General features: G+C 40.8%; 1 long non-coding RNA gene across 1 annotated transcript in view; it reads left to right on the forward strand.

Annotated features, from left to right (window-relative positions):
* The window catches only part of LOC135093271 (uncharacterized), a 78,957-nt gene that overhangs the window by 44,574 nt on the left and 14,383 nt on the right, over positions 1 to 20,000 (forward strand). Inside the window, exon 2 of the long non-coding RNA XR_010263282.1 lies at positions 6,126 to 6,257. This is a non-coding gene — a long non-coding RNA (uncharacterized LOC135093271). The remainder of the gene's footprint in view (positions 1 to 6,125; positions 6,258 to 20,000) is intronic.

The raw sequence follows: 20,000 nt of genomic DNA on the forward strand, positions 1-20,000 counted from the left end.
TCCTCGGATCACGGCCAGAGGGGACATAAAAACATCATTTCAAAGAATTTTTACAAGAGACATAATATGGTCAGAGGATGGAGGTGAAGGAGAAACAAACCCAGAATCATCCAGCGTGAAGTTGTCTGCAAAGGTCCGAGAGAAGAGGCCAATTCAAAGATGCAGAAGATAGCAGTGGGTTGTCTGGATGAGGAAGGAGACACGATGAAGAAAGAAAAATGTTGACGTTTCTGGCTAAAAGCCAGAAATCACGAGGAGAGAATGAAGTGGCTAGATCTTATTTATTTATTTATTTATCCATTTATTTATATTAGCCTTTGGTCGGCCTCTTCCTGGTGCCGTGTGGGTGGTCTGATGAACGTATGAAATCACAGGAATAGAAAGCTGGATGAAAGCAGGTGTGGTAACTTATGGGAGATAAAGCAATTGCCAAATTTATTTAAATATGTACAAGAAATGTGAGCCGGAAGAGTAAAGAGATGCAGTTTAACAAATAGTTCTGATTCAGAAAATGAAAGGTTAAAAGGTCCTAGATAGGGACGGAGTGAAATCAAACAAGCACAGCGAAGATGTCAGCATCCAGGACGGAAAAGAGACGCGCAGAATGAGTCGGACTTGTGTGGTGTCTGTGGAAGTGACGCACTGCTTATATTTGAACCTTACGTAAGTGTGTGCTGTGTGGCTGGCTCTGATGTTGATTTAAAGTAAAGAAAAAAAAAATAAATAGATAAATAATAAAAAAAAAAAGCAAATTAATAAAAATCAATATGAAATGAAAGTCAAATGTGGAAAGTTCAATATAAGTATCTTCTAAGACAATGAATGAGAACAAGGGATGAGTGTTTGTGGCGATGTATTATTTCATTCTACTGAAATGTTTCTGATTATTCAATCTCGTTTTGGTTCTTCTTAACTTCACCTCGCACGTGCAAGAAAGGGACAGTTGTGCCTTGTAACCATTAGGTTTGGGCAGTACATTCCATGCAATCCATTTATATTTTTACAGTGATTATTATTATTATTATTATTATTATTATTATTATTATTGATGTTGTTGTTGTTGTTGTTGTTGTTGTTGTTGTTGTTGTTGTTGTTGTTGTTGTTATTTCTCCGAGCAGTTTGAAGATGTCTTTCATAATGCTTACCCAAGAACTTTGAAAACACTTTTATAGTTTTATATACAGCTGTATTAATAGTTACACGAGTCACTCGGTCACTCGTTATGGGAGCAAAGCAACGAGGTACAGTGAAGAGAGAATCTTGAACAGCCGACTAACAGCCACCAACGCTAACACTCGTTACGGAAGTAATTAAATTTACTCTTTTTTTTCTTTTCTACTAGAAAGTCACTGTGCATAAATGTCTCGTTTGAACACACGCGATAATCACCAAGCGTAGTGTGAAAAGTTTGAGATAAACTCTTCCTTAAACTCACCGTAACACGCGTCCACACACACTTGTATTTAACCTGCCTCTGCTCCCCGGGCGATCATGTAGTGTCCTCAATCAGCAGACACATATGTGCGGCATGACGTCCCTCTGAGTGCGACGCGTGCCGTGAATTGAATGTTACCCCACCTAAATATTTACTGACTATGGTATTTGATAGTGTTACGCATACAATATGCGTATGGAGATAATGTGTTAATTGATTATTGAATTAAAACATAATATAAAGGTGAGTGGCAACGCTAGTAGATGTCTGAGGTGACATGTTAATTATAGTATCTGTGATAAGGAAAAGTGTGCAAAATTGACTATGGTATCCTATGATTATATTGCATCAGATATTACCTATTGTCACCTTGCTAATACAGTGGTGAATTCCTACTTATATATGGTTAGAACTTATTAAAGGCGGTAGTAGTGGAGGTTACTTGTAATATTATCATTAGTAATAGTAGTAATCGTATTGTTAGTAATAGTAATACAGGAGAAGGCAGAAGGTACCTCTCGATACGATAGTTACTCCCAGTGAGGTCTAAGCCATTGAATAAGGGGGTGCTGTGAACCTATCATTAAACCGAGATGTTACCTCACTGAATGTTTCCCTTTGTGTCTCACAACACAAGAGGCAGTCACAGCCTGCTCTCTAAAGATGATTCTCTTCCTTCGCACAAAACTACAAGCACCTAATAATACACACACATTCCACTCAAAATTCTAAATTATTGTGGCGACTTCTACACCAGTTTCGGAGTCCCCATCTAGGGAGGGGACCACAAATACTCGTATCCCTAGGTCGGTCTTCTGGTATCGACCCTAAGTGTCTTGACATTCCCCTCAACTTTTTCTTCAATAACTTCTGCATCATTCGCGGTCTTAGATCTAATTTTCAATCTGTAGAACACCACCTCCCCTCCACTAAATCTCATCTTCTTTTCTTCATTGAAACGCAGGTGTCTGAGGCAACTGACAGTAGACCCTTTTCTGTTCCCTTCTACTTTCTCTATCCTTATTTGCAATCCAAAGCTGGATGTTGCGTTTATGTGGGCAACGACTTAATCTGCTCTCGTGCCCACGCTCTTGAATCTTCCGAGTTTTCTATCATCTGGCAACAAATACAGTCACTCTCAAACAAAATTTATCTGTGCTGTATACCGCTCAACTCTTCTGACTATAAGAAATTTGACTACTTAACTTACAAAGTGGAGCACATTCTGACTCTTTTCCCTTTTGCAGAGATCACCACTCTTGAAGACTTCAATGTTCACCACCAGTTTTGGCTTTCCTCTCCCTTCACTGACCATCCTGGTGGACTAGCCTTCAACTTTGCTATCCTCCACGACCTAGAGCAATTGGTGCAACACCCTACTCGTATTCCTGACCGTCTTGGAGATACGCCCAACATTCTTGACCTTTTCCTGACCTCTAATCCTTCTGCTTATACTGTTACTTTATATTTTCCGTTGGGCTCCTCCGATTACAATCTCATATCCGTATCTTGTCCTATCGCTCCAATCCCTCCTCAGGATCTCCCAAACGGAGGTGCCTCTGGCGTTTTGCCTCTGCTAGTTGAGGGGACCTGAGGAGGTATTTTGCTGATTTTCCTTGGAATGACTACTGCTTCCGTGTCAGAGACCCATCTCTGTGTGCCTTGCACATAACAGTGGTGATAGTGTCTGGCACAGGGGAGTACATTCCTCACTCTTTCTCGAACTAAACCTTTCAAACCTTGGTTTAAAACAGTCTGTTCTCGTGCTATACATGATAGAGAGGTGGCCCACAAAAGATACTTCAACCTTCCATTACCAGAACCCCATGCACCTTATATTTCTCCCCGGAACCATGCCAAGTCTTTTCTCGCACTTAGCCAAAAACATCTCCAATAACATTCTTTTTCATTCCCTCCTCTGTTTCAACCAGATCGCATAACTGCTATCACATCTACCTCTAAAGCTGAACTCTTTGCTCAAATCTTTGCTAAAAATCCAGGGATTCAGGGATTGTTCCTCCCTCTCCACCCTCTGACTACTTCATGCTACCTATTAAAATTCTTTGCAATGATGTTTTCCATGCCCTCGCTGACTTAAACCCTCGGAAGGCCTATGGACCTTATGAACCCTCCTATTGTTCTCCGAAACTGCGCCTCCGTGCTTGCACCTTACCTAGTGAAACTCTTTCAACTCTGTCTGTCAACATCTCTACCTTTCCTTCTTCTTGGAAGTTAGCCCACATAAAGCCTGTTCCTAAAAAAAAAAAAAAGGTGACCGCTCTAATCCCTCAAACTACCGTCCTATTGCTTTAATTTGCTGCCTGTCTAAAGGTTTTTTTTTTAATATATCCTCAACAGGAAGATTCTTAAACATCTATCACTCCACAACATTCTATCTGATCGCCAGTATGGGTTCCGTCAACGCAGCTCTACTGGTGATCTTCTGGCTTTCCTTACTGAGTCTTGGTCATCCTCTTTCAGAGATTTTGGTGAAACTTTTCTGTTGCCTTAGACATATCAAAAGTTTTTGATAGAGTCTGGCACAAAGCTTTGATTTCCAAACTACTCTCCTACGGCTTCTATCCTTCTCTCTGTAACTTCATGTCAAGTTTCCTTTCTGACCGTTATATTGCTGCTGTGGTAGACGGTCACTGTTCTTCTCCTAATTCTATTCCTCAGGTTTCTGTCCTCTCACCCACTCTCTTCCTATTATTCATCAATGATCTTCTAAACCAAACTTTTTGTCCTATCCACTCCCGCGCTGATGGTACCACTCTGCACTTTTCACGTCTTTTCGTAGACGTTCAACCCTTCAGGAATAAACAGTTCACGCAGGGAAGCCACAGAACGCCTAACTTCTGATTGGGGCAGAGCAAACTTGGTATTATTCAATGCCTCAGAAACTTAATTCCTCCATCTATCAACTCGACACAACCTTCCAGACAACCTATCCACTCTTCTTCAATGACATTCAACTGTCCCCCTCTTCTACACTGAACATCTTCGGTCTGTCCTTTTCTTATAATCTAAACTGGAAACTTCACTTCTCATCTCTAGCTAAAACAGCTTCTCTGAAGTTAGGTGTTCTGAGACGTCTCCGCCAGTTTTTTTTTTTCACCACCCCAGCTGCTAACTCTGTACAGGGACCTTATCTGTCCATGTATGGAGTATGCTTCACATGTCTGAGAGGATTCCACTCATACTGCTCTTCTAGACAGGGTGGAATCAAAAGCTTTTCATCTCATCAACTCCTCTCCTCTAACTGATTGTTTTCAGGCTCTCTCTCATCGCCGCAATGTTGCATCGCTTGCTATCTTCTATCGCTATTTCCATGCTAACTGCTCTTCTGATTTTGTTAACTGCATGCCTCCCTTCCTCCCGCGGCCTTGCTGTACAAGGCTCTCTTCTTTCTCTCACCCATATTCTGTCCACCTCTTTAATGCAATAGTTAACCAGCATGTTCTATCATTCATCTCTTTCTCTGGAATTCCCTGCCTGCTTCTGTATTTCCACCTTCCTATGACTTGAACTCCTTAAAGAGGGAGATTTCAAGACACTTATCCTTCAATATTTTTGGCTACTGCTTTGGACCCTATTCGGGGACCGGCTCCTCAGTGGTCTTTTTTATTTATTTATTGGATTTTTGTTGCCCTCGCCCAGTGCTCCTCCTACATAAAAAAAAAGTAATAGTAGTAGTAGTGTTAGTGGTAGTAGTTGTAGTAGTAGTAATAGTAGTAGTAGTAGTAGTAATAGTAGTAGTAGTAGTAGTAGTAGTAGTAGTAGTAGTAGTAGTAGTAGCAGCAGCAGCAGCAGCAGCAGCAGCAGCACCGCAATGTTCCGTTAGCATGCGTCCTGTGAATTACTGATGGAGTGGTAATCAGCGCCTGAAGGAGAAATCATGACATGAGGATCTCATGACTGGCCGTTGTGGCGGGTCGCATGTGGCAGCCGCGGCTCATCGATAGGGCCTCGCAATTGCTGTGCCTTCCTTTGTACAAAAACCAAGAGAAGAATTTCTCCAACATGCCATCGTCAAAGGGAGAATTTCAGGTCTACCTTCCGTGTCGTGATTCAGGAGGAAGTGGTGAAGTGCCATCGAGGTTGCAGCTTCAGCCCTTAATTGTAGTTTGGCCTCGTTAATTTCAACTAACGCCATACGTCAGAGTTAACTGCAAAGAAAATTCGCTAAACTTTTGTGTTGTATATACAATGAGCTTTAATCTCCCAGCCTGTACTAATGACGCAGCAGACTTGAAGCCTGGCGAATTGGTGGTTTTTATTGTGTCTTGAGAAAGGTTGACAGTGGCCTTCAAGGGATATTATCACACCCCTTCATGGTCACGACGCGTTGCAATGGCCTCCCCTGTTTACACCTACCTCCCTGTAATGATAAAGCATCTTTCCGTATCCGGAATTCCTTGTTTACTTTTCTCTTGCAATTGTGTGTCAGCCTCCTCTAGGAGTCACCTTCTGTCTACACTGCCTGTCATTTATAATATTTACCTTTTATTTTTTCACTCGTGGAAGCTTTCACTAAAAGTCGCAAGTGTTAATGTTGCTAAGACATTAAACAAACGTTATCCATTCGTCCCCCCGTGTCACCATGGACAGGCTGCAGACGGACACTGCGGGACATGTTTGTGCGGCGATCCAATCCTCAGGAATTATTTTTCTCATCTCTTTCCTGCAGCGTCATCTGGCGTGCATCAGCGATAAGCATGACTCGGCTGCCTCTACAAATGTATCATGCACTGTGATGCGTGGGGCAGTGTGGTGTGGACACGCGGGAGAGGAACGACTGACCACTGGCCAGTCCTCGACGGTGAGTCTGAACGTTGTGTGTGTGGTTGTGTGTATGTGGTCATTGGTTTTCACATTTGATTAGTCAAGTATATTTCAATTTCTTTTATGTAAGGTAGCATAGATTAACATCACTTTGTAGTGCAATTTTTATTTCTTCAATTTATGTAGCCAACGTGAGCCCAGGTGCTGAAGTAAGTTTTGATGTCAGTTAGATATCTTTGTATTATCTAAGTGTTTTAAAAAACAGATAATGAACATTTTTCACTGTACTAAGAATCCGTATAAAGGCAGCGTGCAGCAACGAGTCTGGCACACCATGTACTTTCTTGGCGTGTCTGGATGTCAGGCCATTATGAGTTGACTTTTGTATTCGGCTTATTTATCACCTTCTCTTGCTCATTTCTCCGTTCACGTTCAAGATTACTTTCAGTTGATGTGCAGATATCGATATAATATTGCAGGATATTCCAACTAGTCATATGTGAAGGATAAGTTAATGAAAAGTTATCCTGCTCTCTGCGCCGGGAGTTACGTGTAGAGAAGTACGAAGCACGAAGCTCAAGCTTGGTACGCAATTTTCAATTTTCCCGATGACTTCTAAACCACTCATGGAAGTTTATTTTATTTATTCTATTATTTTATTATTTTGTTTTTTTATATCATGCTAAACAAATGCACCTACGTATTTTCATAAGATATTATACAGGAGTGTGGAAACGTTTAAATCCCTTCCAAGAAAACAAGAACTATTGTAACACATCGGAGCTCTGGAGCATGTAGTCACCAGCTTGCCGCGACGCCTGGATGACAAAGAGGCGCCGGCAGGCAGGGCGGCATCACTCTCTCGTGTGTGTGTGTGTGTGTGTATGTGTGTGTGTGTGTGTGTGTGTGTGTGTGTGTGTGTGTGTGTGTGTGTGTGGGTTGTAGAGATCTTGACAGAGTTGTGATACATTATCATCTAGTTCTCGAAGTTAATAATTGGACTTCTAGACTTCAGGTGTTTCAAGTGTACCCGTGAATCACTGCGTGTCCCTCCGTTCAGACTTTACCTCAGATGAGGATCTGTATTTTGAAACGTGTTGTGTTTCCATAAGGACTATTTTAAAAGACCGCAAAGATGATGATGATGATGATGATGATGATAATAATAATAATAATGATAATAATAATAATAATAATAATAATAATAATAATAATAATAATTATTATTATTATTATTATTATTATTATTATTATTATTATTATTGTTATTATTATTATTATTATTATTATTATTATTGTTATCATCATTAATTAAAGGTTTAATTAGTCAAGTAAGTTACAAGCATACATAACATGTACTTGACTTACACTATCATTAGGGAATGAATATATTACGTCGCGATAAAATAAATGATATATACTAAAATAATCTTACAAAATAAAGGTAATCTCACACAATAAATCATATTCAATAAAACATGAACTCATGATAAAGTAAGCCGGTGCATCAGCGATATATAAATGTTTCGTTCAGTTTGGCAACAACATACAGAACAGTAGATTTCTTGTAGGTGGACGTTGGACAGCGGATGGTATGTAAGAGGTTTCCGTCACCGTATTCCTGCCATGAACTTCGTGCATGTACGGGGGAGTAGCGCCCTTTTTTATTTATTTATTTTTACGTAAAAGGGCCACTGGCCAAGGGCAACAATAAATTATGAAAAAAAAAGCCCACTTATTGCTAGTTCCCATACAGATGTCAGATAGAATGGTAAAAAAAAACAAAGAAAAAAAACAGAGGATCTGAAACCTTCCTCTTGAAAGAGACCAAGTCATAGGAAGGAGGAAATACAGAAGCAGCCAGGGTGTTCTAGAGTTTACCAGTTGTGCTTTGTAGATTTGCTTAGACTGCTTCCAAACTTTAGAGTGAGCTTGGCTCGTCTTTCAAACAATGTTTCGGTGTTAATTGTCAACAGGGCTGCGGTATGATTATCGTACTGCTGACCCAGAATTATTCTGAATGCACATTTCTGTACACGTTCCAGCGTTTTGTGCTGCGCCTGTGTCAGGTCTGGATGTCGCAATGGTGCTGCGTATTCTAGTGATGTGCTTACATACCAACAATAAAGCTTGAACATTGTAAAGCAGTTTGAACGCTAAACCAAATTGCTTTGCACGATACAATATATATATATATATATATATATATATATATATATATATATATATATATATATATATATATATATATATATATATATATATATATATATATATATATATATATATATATATATATATATATATATATATATATATATATATATATATATATATATATATATATATATATATATATATATATATATATATATATATATATATATATATATATATATTAATGTTGTAATTATTGATTATTATGTCTAACGATTTACATTTGTTAACTGCTGGCAGCGTAACTTTGTTCAAATTATTCAAGTTCAATTTGGGGAGCACAAGAGGTCTCTTTGGTGGACTATGCACATCAAATGGAATTTCAGTGGATTTGGAGGCATCTTGAGAGTCAAACACTCATCTGCAAACATGCTCAGGGTGTTCTGCATCAATTATGTCGTCTATGTCAATAATTTCGGCTAGTGTTAGGTCATCAACATACTTTACATGTATTGCAGCGTTGTGACTTACATTGTTAATTACTGCGAGAAATATTATTGGCCCTAATTTTGTCCCTTGAGGTACTCCACAAGAAGTTTCATCCCATCCTGATAGTCACTATACCGAACTCTATGTTTTCTGTCTGATAAGAAACTGAAAATAAATTTAAGTAAAGATGAGAGGCAACCTAGCGAAAAAAAAAAAAGGTTCTCTAACTGCAGTGTATGATCTATATGATGAAATGCTTTCTGAAAATCACTCAGGATGATGGATGTAATTTTTTTTAGTGTTGTCTACTGTCTTTGAAATCTTTTTTAACACACATACTAGATAGTGGGATGGTGGGTTTACGCGTTAGCTTCATCAGCTCTTTATACTGTCTTCCCCCCCTCCCCCCCAGTCCTGATTTCCGTTTTCTCTCGGTTGTGTAAATGTCTCCATTCGTCCATCGTACCGCCCTTTACCTGTCTTTCATGAGTCTGAGGATTCTGGTCCTGATCCACGGTTTCTTATTATCTAGTAAGCCTTGCAGCCCTTCCAGGAAACTATCACGGTACTTCACCGCCAACCGCTCCAACGCCGCACTCACATTCTCCATGTCCTCTGTCCCCAGGATGGCACCCGCTCTCCTCCCTCGATATCCGCTGCCCGACTGCCTCATTGACTAGTCGAGGAAGGGTTTTTACTCGTAGACTGAAGGGATAGTCTTTTTTTTTTTTTTTTTGTATGTAGGAGGACACCGGCCACGGAAAAAAAAAAAAAAAGCCCACTGAAATGCCGGTCCCGAATAGGGTCCGAAGTGGTGGTCAAAAATTGAAGGAGTTCAAGTCATAGGAAGGTGGAAATACAGAAGCGGGAAGGGAGTTCCAGAGTATACCAAAGAAAGGGATGAATGATTGGGAATACTGGTTAACTCTTGCATTAGAGAGGTAGACAGAATAGGGGTGAGAGAAAGAAGAAAGTTTTGTCCAGCGAGGCCGCGGGAGGAGGGGAGGCATGCAGTTAGCAAGATCAGAAGAGCATTTAGCATGAAAATAGCGGTAGAAGATAGCAAGAGATGAGAAAGAGGCTGAAGACAGTCAGTTAGAGGAAAGGAGTTGATGAGACGAAAAGCTTTTCATTCCACCCAGTCTAAAGGAGCGGTATGAGTGGAAGCCCCTAAGACATGTGAAGAATACTCCATACATGGACGGATAAGGTCCTTGTACAGAGTTAGTATCTGGGGGATGAGAAAAACTGGCGGAGACGTCTCAGAACGCCTAACTTCATAGAAGCTGTTTTAGCTAGAGATAAGATGTGAAATTTCCAGTTTAGATTATAAGAAAAGGACAGACCGAGCATTTTCAGTGTAGAAGAGGGGGCCAGTTGAGTGTCACTGAAGATGAGGGAATAGTTGTCTGGAAGTTTGTGTCGAGTTGATAGATGGAGGAAATGAGTTTTTGAAGCATTGAACAATACTAAGTTTGCTCTGGCCCAATAAGAAATTTTAGAAGTCAGGCGTTCTGTGGCTTCCGTGCGTGAACTGTTTACTTCCTGAAGGGTTGGACGTCTATGAAAAGACGTTTGGAAAAGTGCAGGGTTGTACCATCAGCGTAGGATAGGGCGAGAAGTTTGGTTTAAAAGATCATTGATGAATAATAAGAAGAGAGTGGGTGACAGGACAGAACCCTGAGGAATACCATTGTTAATAGATTTAGAAGAACAGTGACTGTCTACCACAGCAGCAATAGAAAGATCAAAAAGTAAACTTGAGATGAAGTTACAGAGAGAAGGATAGAAGACGTACGAGGGTAGTTTGGAAATCAAAGTTTTGTTCCAATCTATCAAAAGCTTTTGATATGTCTAAGGCAACAACAAAAGTTTCACCAGAATTTCTAAAAAAGCATGACCAAGACTCAGTAAGGAAAGTCAGAAGATCGCCAGTAGAGCGGCCTTGACGGAAACCATACTGGCGATCAGATAGAATGTTGTGGAGTGATAGATCTTTAAGAATCTTCCTGTTGAGGATAGATTAAAAAATTTTAGATAGGCTGGAAATTAAAGCAATAGGACGGTAGTTTGACAGATTAGAACAGTCACCCTTTTTAGGAACAGGCTGAATGTAGGCAAACTTCCAGCAAGAAGGAAAGGTAGATGTTGACAGACAAAGTTGAAAGAGTTTTACTAGGCAAGGTGCAAGCACGAAGGCGCAGTTTCGGAGAACAATAGAAGGGACCCCATCAGACCCATAAGCCTTCCGAGGGTTTAGGCCAGCGAGGGCATGGAAAATATCATTGCGAAGAATTTTAATATGTAAAGTGAAGTAGTCAGAGGGAGGAGGAGAGGGAGGAACAAACCCTGAATCATCCAAGGTAGACTATTTAGCAAAGGTCCGAGCGAAGAGTTCAGCTTTAGAGACAGATGTGATAGCAGTGTTACCATCTGGTTGAAATAAAGGAGGGAAAGAAGAAGCAAAGTTATTGGAGATGTTTTTAGCTAGATACCAAAAGTCACGAGGGGAGTTAGATCTTGAAAGATTTTGACACTTTCTATTAATGAAGGAATTTTTTGGCTAGTTGAAGAACAGACTTGGCAAGTTACCGGGCAGAAATATAAATTACATGAGATTCTGGTGATGGAAGACTCAAGTATCTTTTGTGGGCCACCTCTCTATCATGTATAGCACGAGAACAAGCTGTGTTAAACCAAGATTTGGAAGGATTAGGTCGAGAAAAAGAGTGAGGGATGTACACCTTCATGCTAGACACTATCACCTCTGTTATGCTCTCGGCACACAGAGATGGATCTCTGACACTGAAGCAGTAGTCATTCCAAGGAAATTCAGCAAAATACCTCCTCAGGTCTCCCCAAGTAGTAGATGCAAAATGCTAGAGGCATCTCCGCTTAGGGGGATCCTTAAGAGGGATTGGAGCGATAGGACAAGATACTGATGTGAGATTGTGATCGGAGGAGCCCAACGGAGAAGAGAGGGTAACAGCATAAGGAGAAGGATTAGAGATAAGGAGAAGGTCAGGAATGTTGGGCGTATCTCCAAGACAGGAATACGAGTAGGGTGTTGCACCAATTGCTCTAGATCGTGGAGAATAGCAGAGTCGAAGGCTAGTTCACCAGGATGGTTAGTGAAGGGAGAGGAAAGCCAAAGTCTCCAAGAGTGGAGATCTCTGCAAAAGGAAAGGGAGTCGGAATGTGCTCCACTTTAGAAGTTAAGTAGTCAGAGAATTTCTTGTAGTCAGAGGAGTTAGGTGAGAGGTATACAGCACAGATAAATTTAGTTTGAGAGTGACTCTGTAGACGTAGCCAAATGATGAAAAACTCAGAAGATTCAAGAGCGTGGGCACAAGAGCAGGTTAAGTCGTTACACACTTAAACGCAACATCCTGCTTTGAATTGAAAATGAGGATAGAGAAAGTAGGAGGGAACAGAAAAGGGGTTACTGTCAGTTGCTTCAGACAACTGAGTTTCAATGAGGAAAAGAAGATGAGGTTTATTAGAGGGGAGATGGTGTTCTACAGATTGAAAATTAGATCTAAGACTGCGAATGTTGCAGAAATTAATGAAGAAAAAGTTGAGGGGGGTGTCAATATTCTTAGGGTTGATACCAAAAGAGCAGGGGACATTTGTGGTCTCCTCCCCAGATGTGGACTCCGAGGCTGGTGTATGAGTCGCCATGATTTTGAATTTTGAGTGAAGGGTGTGTGTTTAATTAGGTGCTTGTAGTTTTGTGTGAAGGAAGAGGGTTGTGTTTAGAGGGCAGGCTGTGACTGCCCTCTAAACACTTACCATCTGGTAAGTTCACAGCATCCCCTGATCCAGTGCTTTAAACCTCACCGGGAGTAATTATCGTTTCGGCAAGTGCCTACTGCATTCTCCTGCCACCTGTCTACCGAGTGATGGCAGCTGGCTTGCTAACCGCGCACTATATATATACAGTGTGTGTGTGTGTGTCTATATATATATATATATATATATATATATATATATATATATATATATATATATATATATATATATATATATATATATATATATATATATATATATATATATATATATATATATATATATATATAGTGATAATTATAAATTAGCTAAATATTTCGTCCCTATACTAGAACCGTTAACGTCAAATAAGTTTACCTTAAAAAAATTTTTGTGATTTGGTTAAATAAATAAACAATTTAGAAGCTCATAATACGGTCACGTCTAATTTTGATATTAAGTCACTTTTTACTAATATTCCCCTTTATGAAAACATTCCAATCATTTGTGGTGAACTATTTAAGGACCGTGACACTTACCTTAAATATACAATTATACAATATACACAAAATTACCTTACTATAGCCATTTTAGCTACACTATTAGAAAGAGACTCACTACCATGCTTAAAACACAATATCCTGACACCAAGTTCATATTTATTTTTACCAACATGTTTACTATTGCCTCTTTTTTTTTCAAAGATTTATCTCTAACATCATTTATGAATTTATTTGTTCGAGTTGCAAGACTCGATATATTGGAGAAACCAAGATGAATCTAACACATAGAATCAGGAAATATAAGGGTACTTTAGTACATACACAGAAACATTTAGCTAACCCCCCCTTAAACTTCATAGAAACTGTTTTAGCTAGAAATGAGATGTGAAGTTTCCAGTTTAGATCGTAAAGGACAGACGGAGGATGTTCAGTGTAGTAGAGTGGAACAGTTGAGTGTCATTGAAGAAGAGGGGATAGTTGTTGTTGTGTGCTGTTGTTGTTGTTGTTTGTTGTTTGTTGTTGTTGTTGTTGTTGTTGTTGTTGTTGTTGTTGTTGTTGTTGTTGTCGTTGTTGTCGTTGTTGTTGTTGTTGATCATCATCATCATCATCATCATCATTTCTAAAATGTCCCCCAGATAAATGACAGGCCTAGCAGAAGTATTCTTGGCCTGCAATCAAACCCCTTATGTTTTTTTTTTCTTTCTTTTTTTTTTATTCCATTGCTAACTGTAGAGTCAAGTACCTGAATCTCATTACTACCTGGTTGCCAACATACTGGCTCGAAGTGCATTTACGAACTTAATATTATTTTTTACCATCTTCTTCTTCTTCTTCTTCTTCTTTTTCTTTTTCTCCTCCTCCTCTTCCTCCTTACACGTCAGGAACGCCATTTACCAAACCTAGACCTTTTTCTTTTTTTAATTGGGAAATGTAGACGGTCAGAGTTAGAGGAAGACTGAGTGACTTAAGCGTGTCCAGGGTTTAGTTTGCTTCGGATTTAAGATTTGCATACTATTTGCTTCTATTTTAATTGTGGACTGTAATCAAACAGTCACGAGTTGATAGTTACAATCGTAGGCTTGTATGTACTGTACGTAGAAAACTTTATGCTAACAATATACGTTGTAAATTAAATTGTATTTATCATGCTATCTTTTATGAATGCCATACGTTTCAATGTAGGAGGTTACAAACTATATATAGTGTACGAAATTGTTTCCTTTATTTTTTTTGTTTGTTTGTTTATATGAATGTTGATCGAGCCAATATTTTTGTCCTCCTTTGCAGTTTACTTGATGCCAAAATTTACATATGTGATCCTTGTGTCTTTTGCATCCGCGAAAATAAGATTCGGCAATGTTTCTCCTTTAGAGCCTCAATAATAACAAAAGTAAGTAAATTTACTGTAGTTTTTAGTTGGTTAGTTAGTTTAGTTAGTTTAGTTTTTTTTTTTTTCTTCTTGAACGCCTGATTCATTTTCCTCGGAACTGCCCGTGTTCCAGAGAATATAACAAATATGCTGGCAGTCTCAGGCAGCGAAGCGGCAACCCTCAACATTTGATGTATCGGATATCAGAATTCAGAGATCTGCGGATGCGGATGTGTGTGCGGATATCATATGTACATATTTTGCAGATGCGGATATCAAATTATGACATCCTTACAGATGCAGATGCAGATGTGTTCAGGATTTTAGTATAAAATCATTATATAGCACCAATATTGCCAGACGGTCGCTGCGATAAGTGCTCAGTGCTGCCAGTTCATATTTTTCAGTCTTATTTTTATATATTTACACTGTAAAATTAAGGACGAGGCACTGAAATCTTTCTTGTGAACTTTAAGAAGGAGTAGGGTCTACATACACAAATATGCATAATACATGTATATATTGTTTACATAAATAAATACGTAAACATACACACTGCCTCACATTCTCTCTCTCTCTCTCTCTCTCTCTCTCTCTCTCTCTCTCTCTCTCTCTCTCTCTCTCTCTCTCTCTCTTCCAGCCAGGCTGCTTCCCTTCATACTTAATTACTTGTGCAATATAGTACACACAGTATTGTTACATAGCACATACATACATACTTTTACATATATAGGTACATATACATGATACATACATAGTCAATATGTAAAATTCTCTCCCTCCTGCCCTTCCGCAAAACTTTTGACACATTGGGTTGTGTAAATTTGAAAGGAAATTAATAAAAGATATGGTTTTAGTAGCTGATTAAGTAAACATGCATTGGTTTATTTTTCAAGCTATGTAGTCTGTAATCTGTAATGCATAAAACGTATCCGCCACAACCTCTGAGTGTGATGTGGATGCGGATGCGGATATTTACTTCATCACTAATGCGGATGAGGATACGGACGTCTCATACATCTATACTGAGTATTGTCCTCCTCTCTCAACCCTCTCAGGTGACGTAGTGGTGCAGGATATATCCAAACCAAATGTAACACCACTTAGTAACCTTTAGTCTTGACCGCGCTGCGTCTCCTGGGAGCTTATTACGTGGGGGTTAGATCAAGTATATAGATACCTTTCATCATTGCGTCACGAAAGAGTAAATGTGACGAACGGAGTGTCAGTGCAGAAATATTTATGTGCTTGTTTTCAATTTCATATATTTTATTTCAAAAACAGCGTAAGACTCTGTGGGTCTGGCGTATGCTGATGTGATGTCTGCTCTAAGATTTAATTAAAAGTAACTGCCTTCCGTTATCGAAAGCTTTGAGGGTTTCTGCACTCTAAGAGTACGTTATCCTGTGTAGACCGCACAGTGTGTGTGTGTGTGTGTGTGTGTGTGTGTAGGTGGCTCGCTGTTTGCATATCCTTTCTCTTTCTCTCTCTCTCATCTTACACAGTTTCCCTAAGGCTGCTAAGACGCCACCACTTAGTGTGGCGCATACCAACCAACACACGGGTGGAGTGATGTGTGCGTGGCGTCACCGCTCACTGGAGAACATGTCTTTCTCTACATGAGGAGAACACTAAATTGTGATTGTGATATACTGCTGTCAAATGTGAAAGTCTGTTTGTTAGATAGTAGATGTATTGTAAACAGTAAAAGAAAGTAAGAATTTTGAGTTATAGTGGGTTGAATAAACACATTTTTAGGCGGGTTGTGTTGGCGGCGCGATTAAAGCGGTGTGGGAGGTCTCGATGGTGCTGCAGCGCCCCTCTCGGAATGGTATTGGCGTGGATTATGAACTTATTTACATCCACCAGGTGGTTTCCTTGACTTCTCTTCTTCGCACAGTGCTTGTGGTGGAATTTTTATTGATAGAATTTACTGTACCAGTTTAGCATAAACACTTCCTAGTAAGAAGGACTCGCCCAGAAAGAGGGGGAAAAAAATTAGAGAAACTGAGAGCGCACAGCTTAAGGGTCTATTTTGTCAAGTAGATCTCTGACGATATTTACTTTCACTCCCCAGTTTGAGGGCGGGACGAGCCCTGCGAGGCGCGTCTTAAAGAATGTCGGCAGGTGGGCAGGTGGGGCTCAGGATTTCGAGGACCTCTTGCTATGACGCAATAATTTCCGCTCGTGTATGGCAGGGAGAGGGCGTCTGGCCTTTAAATGAGGTGGTTCAAGTATTCGTTTTGAGCAGATTATTTACTGAAAACTTGTAGTTCAGTCAATACTACATTGGGTAGTGCTGCATGGAAGAGAGAATGGGAACACGGCCAAATGGTTCCTGTGATCAGTGGTGGCTCGGGCGAGGCAGTAAGTGGGCGTCGTGGCGAGCGTGCTGTCCTGTGTGCCTGATGGGCGGTTAACTTTCGCCTCCCTGTGGCCTCTCGCCAGGACGAGGCTGCGAGGCGAGAAGAGCGAGGGCCCACAGTTATTACTACCCACACACTTTTTCTTCTTCATTGTCCCTATTCTTTAGTTCCTTATCCCATACTTATTCCTCCTGTCCTTCATTCATCTGTTCTTGTCATCTACCATCATCCTCTGTCCATTCGTATCTCCTCTTCACCTCCATCCTCTCTCTGTCTCTTCTTTCATCCCTATACTTGGGGCACCCCTTTTAGTGCCTCCTTCCTTGTCCTCTGTCTACCTCTTACCCGTCTTCTTGTGCTGTTTTCTTTTACCAATCTTTCTTTCTCCTTCCTTCATCCCTCTTCATATCTTCAGTAACTCCCCCTTTCCTCCCTCCATCCAGGCCCACCATGTCCGTTTTATGAGTCTTAGATCACTCTCCTCCCTCGCCTCACCTCCTCCCAGCACCATACCCTCGATCTTCTTCATTTATATATCTCTCTTCGATCCCTTCCCTGGCCGCTGCTTTCCTCCTCAGGTCTGTAAGAAGGGATAAAAGATTTTCCCCTCACTTAGTTTGTTCGTCATCGCTTTAATGAATGGTGCGTGGGTGGGACATGTAGTATCTATATTTAAATTAATGGCCTTGAAAGAGGATGAGGAGGAAGAGGAGGAGGAGAAGGTGGTGATGGCGGTGGAAGGAGGCGTGAGTTGCCTTCATAATCTCTACAGAAAAGTCCCGAGGTCACTACGTTGCATGTTTACACCAGACCAAGCATATCTATTCCCTATGTTTTAAACTTGAAAACTTAGTGATTTGAAGTGTCCAGTGAGGGAGCACCTCTGTCACTGAAAGTGATGTTCTTTTCTATGAACTTTCCACTTAACTGCTTTTAGTATTAGGTAGGAATTATTGCTACGAGAGCAATGACGATGATGATGATGATGATGATGATGATGATGATGATGATGATGAGAGTGAGGAGTAAGCATTCATTCAAGTTAGGTGTGAGATGAGAGTGAGGGAGATGAACTGCGTACATCATTTATCCTATTAGATTTACAAATGAGGTGTGTCTATGTGTGTGTGTGTGTATGTGTGTGTGTGTGTGTGTGCGCGCGCGAGCGCCAGGGAGAGGAGGGTGGGTCGGCACAGGGAGCGCCACCCAGTGCCCTTCGGTCATGATGGCTGCGTCACACCTTCAGGTTTAGGAAGACCGGACTTACCAGGAGGAGGCAGTAGACACCTGCCGAAACGATAATTATTCCCAGTGAGTCTAAAGGGGGTGAGTTCAGGGGGTGCTGTGAACTTATCATTAAACCCAGCTGTGACCTCACTGAACGTTTCCCTTTGTGTCTCACAAAACAATGGGGCAGTCACAGCCTGCCCTCTAAAGACAACTCTCTTCCTCCACAAAAAACTACAAGCACCTAATAACACACACACCCTTCACTCAAAATTTTTTAAATCATAATGGCGACTCCTACACCAGCCTCGGAGTCGCCATCTGGGAGGGGACCATAAATGTCCCCAGGTCGGACTGCCTTTCTGTCGACGACCCTAAGTGTCTTGACACCCCCCTCAACTTTTTCTTCATTAACTTCTGTAACATTCGCGGTCTAAGATCTAATTTTCAATTTGTAGAACACCACCTCTCCTCTTCTAAACCTCATCTTCTTTTCCTCACTGAAACTCAGGTGTCTGAGGCAACTGACAGTAGCCCCTTTTCTGTTCCCTCCTACTTTCTCTATCCTCATTTTCGATCCAAAGCTGGATGCTGCGTTTATGTGAGCAGTGACTTAACCTGCTCTCGTGCCCACGCTCTTGAATCTCCCGAGTTTTGCACCATCTGGCTACGACTACAGAGTCACTCTCAAACTAAATTTATCTGTGCTGTATACCTCTCACCTAACTCCTCTGACTATAAGAAATCCTTTGACTACTTAACTTCCAAAGTGGAACACATTCTGACTCTCTTCCCTTTTGCAGAGATCTCCATTCTTGGAGACTTCAATGTTCACCACCAGTTTTAGCTTTCCTCTCCCTTCACTGACCATCCTGGTGAACTAGCCTACAACTTTGCTATCCTCCACGACCTAGAGCAATTGGTGCAACACCCTACTCGTATTCCTGACCGTTTTGGAGATACGCCCAACATTCTTGACCTTTTCCTGACCTCTAATCCTTCTACTTATGCTGTCACCCTTTCTTCTCCGTTGGGCTCCTCCGATCACAATCTCATATCTGTATCATGTCCTATCGCTCCAATCCTTCCTCAGGATCCCCCTAAGCGAAGGTGCCTCTGGCGTTTTGATTCTGCTATTTGGGGGGACCTGAGGAGGTATTTTGCTGATTTTCCTTGGAATGACTACTGCTTCCATGTCAGAGACCCGTCTTTGTGTGCTGAGCGCATAACAGAGGTGATAGTGTCTGGCATGGAGGCGTACATTCCTCACTCATTTTCTCGTCCTAAACCTTCTTCTAAACCTTGGTTTAACACAGCTTGTTCTCGTGCTATACATGAAAGAGAGGTGGCCCATAAAAGGTACTTAAGCCTTCCATCACCAGAATCTCATGCACTTTGTATTTTCTCCAACTGGCCAAAACTCCTTCATCAAACTCTGTTCTCCAACTAGCCAAAAACTCCTTCATTAACAGAAAGTGTCAAAATCTTTCAAGATCTAACTCCCCTCATGACTTCTGACATCTAGCCAAAAATATCTCCGATAACTTTGCTTCTTCTTCTTTCCCTCCTTTATTTCAACCAAATGGCACCACTGCTATCACATCTATTTCTAAAGCTGAACTCTTCGCTCAAACCTTTGCTGAAAACACTACCTTGGATGATTCTGGGCTTGTTCCTCCCTCTCCTCCACCCTCTGACTACTTCATGCCACCTATTAAAATTCTTCGCAATGATGTTTTCCATGCCCTCGCTGGCCTAAACCCTCGGAAGACTTATGGACCTGATGGGGTCCCTCCTATTGTTCTCCGAAACTGTGCCTCCGTGCTTGCACCTTGCCTAGTCAAATTCTTTCAGCTCTGTCTGTCAACATCTATCCTTCTTGCTGGAAGTTTGCCTAC

This window comes from Scylla paramamosain, chromosome 42 (genome assembly GCF_035594125.1).
Source record: "Scylla paramamosain isolate STU-SP2022 chromosome 42, ASM3559412v1, whole genome shotgun sequence".
NCBI classification, from domain to species: Eukaryota; Metazoa; Arthropoda; class Malacostraca; order Decapoda; family Portunidae; genus Scylla; species Scylla paramamosain.